Here is an 8,673-nt window from a genome sequence, read left to right as displayed (position 1 = left end):
TACCCCCCCCCCTCTCTCTCTCTCTCTCTCTCTCTCCCTCTCTCTCCCTCTCCGCGCCGCCCAAGGCAGCAGCCAGCGGCGGGTCCTCCCGGGAGCTGTGATTACTGTTCTTGCCGGCGGAAAAATGAGAAGAGAAAAAAAAGAGTAAAGAAAGACGTTGGAGGGAGGACCGGGGGGACGGCGGGTACCAGTCGGGTACCAGTCCGATACGTCCCATACCGAGCTACCGCGCACCGCGGCGCCCGCCCGGGGGATTTAAACAAACGAGTACAAAAAAGTTCTAAAATGTAGATCTGGAATCGGTGTTTCACTTTGCAGATCCTGTATCTCTGTGTGTCCCGCAGACTCAATTTTCTCTCTGGCGTCAGCCTCCCCGCTGGGGCGAGTCTCCTCGTCCCCGCCCTCCCCGACTCGCCGTCGCCATGGCCTGGGCTGGCGAAAAAGTGCAAGTCCTCGTCGTCCCTTTATCTCGTGCGGAATGTGTGGCCCGCCTGCTGATCCGCACGCACTGCACACTCACTGCCTTTGTTTACGTGAAAGTCTAATAATAGGAACAGGTTGTGGAGGGTAAATGGTTTTGGCCCGGGCCGGAGAGCACTTCCTGTGCAGAATGCACCGGGCCGGCGCACCCTCCCTGCATGAGGCGTCAGGTTGTGCTCGGCGTGTTTGTGGGTGGTTGTGCCTGGTTGTGCTGCTCGTCTGCCCGCCGCTAGCAGCAGACTGAATCATTATTGCAGACGGGTCATTATTAAAGGTAGGCAAAAGGGCGGCCGTAAAAGCGAGCGACCCGAGTGGCGAAAAAAATAAGTGTAGGTGGCGATGGGGTGCGCTGCTGCGCGGGCCGGAGGAGGGCAGGGGGCGGAGGCCGCCTCCGGGGTCCCGGTCGTCATGACGCCAAATAATTACATAATTTCGCTGCTTCCTTTCGTTTCCGTGGCGCTCCCTCCTCCTGGCCCTGCTTGGGCTCGCGTCGTTGTTGTCCTTCGTCCCGGAACCGGCATCGCGGTAGAAGGGGCTGCCAGGGTTCGAACACTACCAGGACGCTCAGAAACTAGTATAGTTTGGACACTTGTGTGTGGCGTGGTGGCCGGCCGGCTGTGGCCCGTGGAGCCTCGTGGTCGTTAGTCCGCTCGTCCGTCTGGAGGCTTCTCTGGAGGCGAGAGCCGTGCTAATCACGGACGGGGGATCGGGACTATTAAATTACACACCACCCAGGCCTGCATTTTGGGCTTCTCATTTATTTTTATTTTATTTTTTCTCTTCTCTGCGCGCAACTCGGGGAAATTTCGCTGGCATTACGGCTGTCTATATTTTTCTCCGGCTGTCACTCGGCTGACGCGGCTGATCTGCTGCCTGTTCGGAACCCCTTGTCATATCTTGATTATTTTCCCCCCTCCCCCTTCCGTTTTGTTTTATTATTTACGTATTTTATTCGCCCAGGTAGGCATGCAGCAGCCCATAGCTTGGCCATGCACGCAGGAACGCAGGCTGGCTGGCAGGGTTGGGGTGGTTGGCTGGTTTCTGCACAATTAAATACGAGGGAGTCCATTGTGAGGACCGTATAAGATGGGCACTACGCAAGCTGGGGGCGGGGGTGTTATTTTTTTCGTCCGCTTGTGTGTGTCTGTGTGTGTGTGAGCGCGAGCTTCGTCCAGGTAGATGTGGAGGGGGAGGGTAGGCGATCGTTTGGCGAAAAAGACCATCTGTTGTATAATACGGCGGTGTATCTCTTTCCTTTGTCGCTGCATTCGGCTGCGTGGCGGAGCGGGGCGGTGCATTGCGTCGTGGACTCTTTTATTGCCCGATCGCTGTGTATCGCGGTGATTTTTTTTCTCTCTTCACCCGGGCATGATCAGCGATGCTGCGTGTGTGTGCGTGTGCGCGACACCCGCGCGGCAGCAGCAGGACGCTAACGTGACTGACAAGCTCCGCGCGAGGACCATAGTTGAACCCCGGCCGGGGGCCTCCGGAGGTCGCAGCAGGGCCCCACCACCACCACCACCACAGCAGGACCTCCGCGGAGGCTCCGCGGGACGGCGGCCGGCCCGGGCTTCTCACTTTCGAATGCCATAACCTGTGTGTAGCCCCCAATGTCTTGAAATGCATCGCCATATGCGGACACTAATTCGGACCGGCCGGGCCAGTGGAACGGATGTGGACCGTAAACATACACACACATACCCTCTGTCTTTCTCTGCACCATGCAAACTTGCCCACTCTTCTCTCGTCCTCTCTCTCTCTCTGTCTCTGTCGGACGTACTCTGGACGTACTCGTCGTGAGGCGAGGATAGACCACATTACATTATTAATTCTACTCCCAGGACTGTTCTATTTCATTTGCCTCCCCGCCCCAAGTTTTCATTCCATGTCGACGGACAGTGCTAGATAGAGGTGGAAGAAAAAAGAACTCTGTATGGTGCGCGGGGGAGTGGTGGTGGTGGTGGCCGCCGCCGCAGCAGCAGAGAGCTTTGAATTCTCAGAAGAGATGATGTTGATCGTCATCCTGACGTGTCCACGCTCTGCGAATTGATTTAAAAAAAGTTTTACTCGTCGTCCTGTCGTCCCCATCGCCCGCCATATTGGTTGCTCGTCAACCCCAGCGCGCTCCACCCGCCACGTGTCCCCGCAGCCTATCACCTGGCAATTATGCGACCCTTTTATCCAGTCTTTTATCCGGCCAGCCCCCTTCGGGATAAAAAACATGGCTGTTTAGGGTTTTGTCGTCGCGTCGTCGTCGCCCGTTGCCGTTCTCGTCCACCTTCCGCCCCGCATCGCTGCGTCTTGGAGTTCGGTTATCGTTGTCCTCGAGATCCCTGCGCGTGGACGAATCCTCCTCTCTACCCTTTTCTCGTCATCGTCGTCGTCATCGTGAAGGACGCCCTCGTTAGCGGCCAGGAGGCTGCTCGGCCTCCTTGATGGTCGACGGCCGCCCCGCGGAGGTTTTCCCCCGCCGCGACGCCTGAGTGATGGCTTTTGCCGATGCGGACTTTGCGCGCGGATCAGCGGATCAGTGCTGCTTCTGCTGCCGGACATGCATGGTCGCCTCTTCCTTCCTCCCTTTAATTCTCCCCCCCTCGCCCCCCTTCCTCCTCGACGCGCGCCTGGCTCGCGCCCGGACTGGGCTGACCTGGTCCTGCTGCTCATCTCCCTCCTCCTCCTTCTCCCCTAACGGGTTCATTCACACACCACTTCCTTGTCGCGCGTCCCCCCTATGCAGCCAAGCAACCCTTCATCTCCTTGCTGTACTTGGACTGGCCGCCGTGTTGTGTTGGCACGCGCCTCGTGTCGCGTGATCAAAGCATATTGTGTCGTGTGAGGTCTTTCTCTTCCCTGATCCGGTCAGAATGAAGCTGGGCCCTCGCTGTCCTCCCTGGTGCTCGTCGTAGTGGTGGAGGTAGAGGAGGCGCTGGACGGGAAATCATCGACAAGGGTCCGCCACTTTTGGGACCAGCTATGTTTGTTGTCTTCGTCCCCTCTCAGTGCGCCCCTACAGCAGTTTTCGGCCAAAGTGAGGTTATGTAGGTGCTTCAGTAGCCGGGCCGTGCGGGCAGCAGTAGCCGGCCAGAGCCTCACGCATGCGCAGTGCGGTGCCGAGCAGACCGGCAGCAGCAGAGTACCCCTTTTTTTTTCATCCGTTGCTTGTCGTCGCCGGTCTCGCTTGGCCTCTCTTGTCTTATTTTTCGGTGAGGGAGAGAGATGTGTTTTTTTAAATGTCATTATCACTAATTATGCATTCGTTGTGTCTTGCGCCGCCACCAGGGGCCGCCTCATTCCCTGGGCCCCAAAAATGATGTGTGTTAGTGATAGAAAGCGGGGAGCCCTGGCGGTGGCGTACGGCGTGGCGCGGCGTAGCGGTTCCGTCATGGTCGTAATTTGGCATCGCATGTCATTTCATTGCGCGGGGCACACACTGCTCGGTATAAAGTGGCGTCCCTTTTTGTGCCGTAGGAAAAACAAAAACGACGTCCAGCAGCCGCCGTAGTCTTTCTCTCAACCCGGTGCTGCCCCGGAAGGTAAAGGAGAGAGGGGCGCAATAATAATTATAATATTGAAATAAAAAATTACCGTACCTTCAAGTCGACGTGTCGTTATTCGGAGGCATGCGTGTTAATTTCTGTCTGCCTCTCTGTCGTCGTACGCACGAAGTTTTCTTTCCCCGAAGGCGATTCGATCGTGAAAATGAAGTTATTGACAGGCGTGCAGCAGCATGACGCGCCGCCGCTGGGATGGCGCCCCCCCCCTCTCTTTCCCACCCTCTCTCTTGTCCTCCCTCCCTGGCCTATTTGCAGGGCAGCCAACCTTGCAGCGCTAATGTCTCATCCTCCAAATTAAAAATTAGGCCCGTGCCGCGGAGAGGGCGGCGGCAGCGTGGCGCAATTAGAAGTGAGAGAGGATCATAGCGTTAGCACACGGGTGCCAACATGATGACTGTCACCAGGCTGACGACCTTCCGGTTGGTACCACTGAGTGCCTCCTCGCGCGGCCCGCCACAGCCGCCGCCACGACCGCCACCTCCAAACAGCCTCAAGCTCAGCCAGCCCGGGGCCCGGGGCCGTCGAAATTCGACGGTATTACCAAGCACTTCTCCATACACACTGCATAGCTAATTACAATGACTTGGGCTGGTCCCGAGGCTGCTGCTGCGGCGTGAGTCGTGGATCACATTACTTACCTTGATGTTTAGTTCTAATCTATCCGCCCTTCACGCGTCCCCGCCGCGGCCCCCCCAACCGAAATGTCATTACCAGCCGGTCGTGCCGCAGAGCGCGGTGTGTTTGGACCGCAGCGACACCTTGGCGACAAGTGCGGCTTTGATTCATTCATCTAAACATTTTTTTTCTACAACCTCTCGCTTTCTTACCATCGTCTTCTTTCGGTAAATGCAGGGGCCCTTCTCTCTGTCTCTCTTTCTCTCTCTCTTCTTCTGTTGCACCCTCTCCTCTCTGGTCGCCACTCGCGGTGGCTGACGGGTGCTGATTCCATCTGACGCACCACGTGACCCTCACGGTGCGGCCCTGATGACGTGTTTGTGACAGTGTAGCTCATATCGGCGATGATTTGCATATTTTGTATGTCGAATGCTGCGGAGTTATTCTCCCGTCGGTATTGTCCCGGCGCGGCGCGCGCGAAAGAGATGGAGAGAGAGACGGAGGAGGAGGAGCAAGAGAGAGAGAGGCAGGGTCCGGCAGCTCGGCTGCCCGGCCGAACGGGGCGTAATGATTCCTTCTCTTTTTATTCTCTCTCTCTCCTCTCTTTTCATTTGGGACCGTGCTGAAGGTGTCTTTTGAAAGGATGTTCGTCCATTTTTGTTTCGTATTGCTTTATCACGGCTGCTTCGCTCCACGTCCGTCTCGTTATTAATTATTCCCTATTCTTAATCCGTCCCCTTTATTGCTCCGTCCGCTTTTGTCCTCCTGAATTATGTTTCTTATTAGCTCTATCTGAAGAATGCATCGCGCATTCCACGTGTGTGTGTGTGTGTGTGTCCAATTTGAATCTCGGTCCGTCCGTATTCAAATTTGCAGTGTCATTAGGTCAATCAACCTGCAGCGTATAGAAGGCGTCATCAGGCAATCACTTGTGTCGGTCGGTGGCTCGGCGCGGCGCAGGGCATGTGTGTGTGTGTGGTGCACTCCCCGGTACGAACTGTAATGACTGCGGAAGGATAGCAAGGTCGTAGCGCAGGCAGCTCCTTTTTTTCACCTCTACTATTATTATTATCATTCTTCCATTTTCCCTTCATTTCCCTGAGACGTGCGCGGCCGCGCGGGGACACCTTTTGGTATCGTGTTTGGCACGTCGCAGCAGCGGGCAGGGTTGCGTGTCTGCGTTTGTTTTTTTTTTCTCTGTCACTCATTCCTCTCCTACTGCTGCTGCTTGTGCCACGACCACCACCACCTCCACTTTTTCGGGGGAAGCGACAAACAAATTGGACAGGAAGTGTGGCAGCGGCGGCGCGGGAACGGTGGCGTGGCGGAGTGGCCAAACACGCCGGGCTGGCGGCGCGCTAACTTCAAATCCACGCGCGCGCGCTACTTACGACTTGCGGGAGAAAGGAAAAGGCAAGGGGGGCAGGGGGGGGGGCGTATTTTTTCCGAGGCAGAGTGTGTGTGTGTGTGTGGTGCTGGACCACCTCGCCGCCCCTTTTGTCTGGGCGAGGCGAGGTCACGTGACTGAGCGCGGCCCGCGCCCGCCTCCAAGGACACGACGGCGCGGGGCGCGGGCAAGGCGAATTATTCGTCGAAGCGCGTTACTCAGCACCTTGGCTCTCTGTGCGCTGTGCTGCCGCCGCCGAGGCACAACTCCGGGTGCCTCAAGTAAAGTCCGGCCGATCGCGCATTTCCTGTTGCGAGGCAAGGACGCGGCGGCGGCGGTGGCAGCGTACGCCCGCGCTTTATTTAGGGGGGAGTTGTTTTTCAAGACGTGGTTGCTGGTTGGGTTTGGACGGACCGAGGACGGACCAAGGTGGTGGCGGTTGCTTTTTGGAGGTTACAAAAAGGGAGGGGGGGGGGCAGTGTAGCCAGAGTTATATACTGCTGTTACTGCTGCTGCTGCCGTGTTGCTTGCTCTAATACAGCTGGCCGACACCATAAAAAAGAACCTTTGCCTTGCGCGCAAGCATGTACATATAGCGAGCAAGGGATATATAGAGCTCCCTTTTGAGATCTTATTAGCTCCCTGTGTGTGTGTGTGTGTACTGCTCATTCCCATCTCTCGGCTGCTTTATATTTTTCCCGTCCTAACGAAAAGCGGCATGTGTGTGTGTGTGTGTGTGTGTGCAGCTATTATTGTTTTATACGTGTTTTATAGCAATTTGTGCACCATAGACTTCACCTCCTCCTCCTCCTCGTTTGTGGCCCGCACACACACAGGCCTGTTGGTTTTTAGTACACCTGTATAGCATCGCGCTCTTTATACTTTAGACTGTTGCTCGGATGCTAATTGTATGATCCGCTGCACCTGCGGCAGCAGGGCCCTGTGCTGCTTGCGCTCCATACGGCACGGCAGCTGAACTGGTATGCATAGAGGCGCCCCCCTGCGGCTCCCCGCGCGCTGCTCGCCAAGCTTTTTGTAATTTACGAGGCGTTTAGCAGCTCGCCGGTCGATATGCAAATCGCATGTTGGCTACAAAGTATCTCGAGGGGTCTGCTGGGCTGGTCTCGGTCTCGCCGCTGGAAGCGCCCGCCGCCTGCGCCTTATCGCCGTTGCGAATCTCGCAGAAAATTCATAAAAAAGTGAAATAGTGGGGCGAGGAGAGGGCGGCCGAGGCGGTGGCGGCGCGGGCGACAACAGGTGGTGGAGGGGCGGGAAGATTTAAATGAGGGCGCCCTGTTGAGCTATTTTATTCATCGCGCTACAAATTTCGGGTGTTAACTTTTATAGGCCCACCCGCGCGACCTCTGTGTGTGAGTGTGTAGCCCAGCTCACCGCCGGCCGGAAGCTTGTAAAACGGCAACAGACGACCTTATATTTCGGTGTGTGTGTGTGCGCTTGCTTGTGGTGGGAAGTGGGTAGCGGCAGGTGGCGCCTCGCAGTGTGTCTGGGTGTACTGTTGGGTGTTGTGGTCAAAAGTTGATTTTGATCGTGCGGTATTTTCGCCGTAGTTCGCTGACAATTTTAAATATACTGGTGCAGAAGCAAGCGAGAGAGATGGGGGGGGGGGGGGGGGATGACTGGACAGCCAAGCTGCAGTGTGAGTTGGGCACGGGGAGAAGGGAGGGAGGGGCAGTGAGTGAGTGGCGCGGCGTTGCGGCCTCATGGCGGCATTCACACAGCCGTGACATTGTGATTTATTTTGATACGTACGCCACGCCGCGCCACGCCGTGACACGCAAAGGAGCAGCGCGCGGGCAGCACCGCGCACGTGTGTGTGAGAGAGAGAGAGAGAGAGAGAGAGAGAGAGAGGTGGCTGTATGGACCATATATACAGGGGGAGGGGCAGTCTCATCATTAGCGATCGAGGATGGCGCCAGTTCCCTTATCCGTCTCGCGCCGTGGAGGGGATGAAGAACAAAATGTCGATAAGTGAGTAAAAATATCAAAGGGTTCCCTAAAGTCAAATCGTTGCGAGGATATGCGGAAGGGCGTATATACGAGGGCCAAGTTTCCCTCCCGTTGGCCGAGATTACAACTTTTTGGAATGAGGATATGGGATTTGGCAGCACCGCGCCACGCCACGCCGCGCGGTCTGCCGGGTCAGCGTGCGGTGCGGTGCCAGGGGTCCCATACGCCTGCTGCTCGCCTCCAGGGCCTTTAGGGCCACCGCGTGCGGCCACGTCGCTTATTTGGCCTCGGGCCGGGTCTCCTCCGCGCCCACGTATGTCATGGTTTGCATGCCATATACCACGGCGGGGGCAAGAGGGAAAGGTAAAAATGTGGAGGGGGGGGGGTATTATTCATTTTGAATTTGAGCGCCAAGACATATGTAGTTTTCTGTGGTGTAGGTGGCCGCCGCTGCGCTGCTGCGCGCCGCTGTACGGTGCGGTCCAGTATGGGTCCGGGCCTCATTACGGTTTTAGATGTAGTGGCGTGGCCTATGTGGTCGGGTGTGCGCCGCTGTGCGGTGGCGGCGCGTAGCGCAGCTGGGCCATCAGCATTAGTATTCAGCCCGCAGCCCGGCGCGGCCCGGCGTGTGAAGACTGATGGACAACAGCCGAGCGGGAGCAGCAGCAG

General features: G+C 56.9%; 1 protein-coding gene across 2 annotated transcripts in view; it reads left to right on the top strand.

The window, feature by feature from the left end:
- LOC113203363 (protein nubbin-like) overlaps positions 1 to 8,673 on the top strand; it is a 58,438-nt gene that overhangs the window by 7,669 nt on the left and 42,096 nt on the right. The window lies entirely within an intron of this gene.

Source organism: Frankliniella occidentalis, unplaced genomic scaffold (assembly GCF_000697945.3).
Source record: "Frankliniella occidentalis isolate FOCC.00 unplaced genomic scaffold, Focc_3.1 Scaffold157, whole genome shotgun sequence".
NCBI classification, from domain to species: domain Eukaryota; kingdom Metazoa; phylum Arthropoda; class Insecta; order Thysanoptera; family Thripidae; genus Frankliniella; species Frankliniella occidentalis.
The sequence above is the reverse complement of the archived record's forward strand: the minus strand, read 5'-3'. Positions and strand labels throughout refer to the sequence as shown.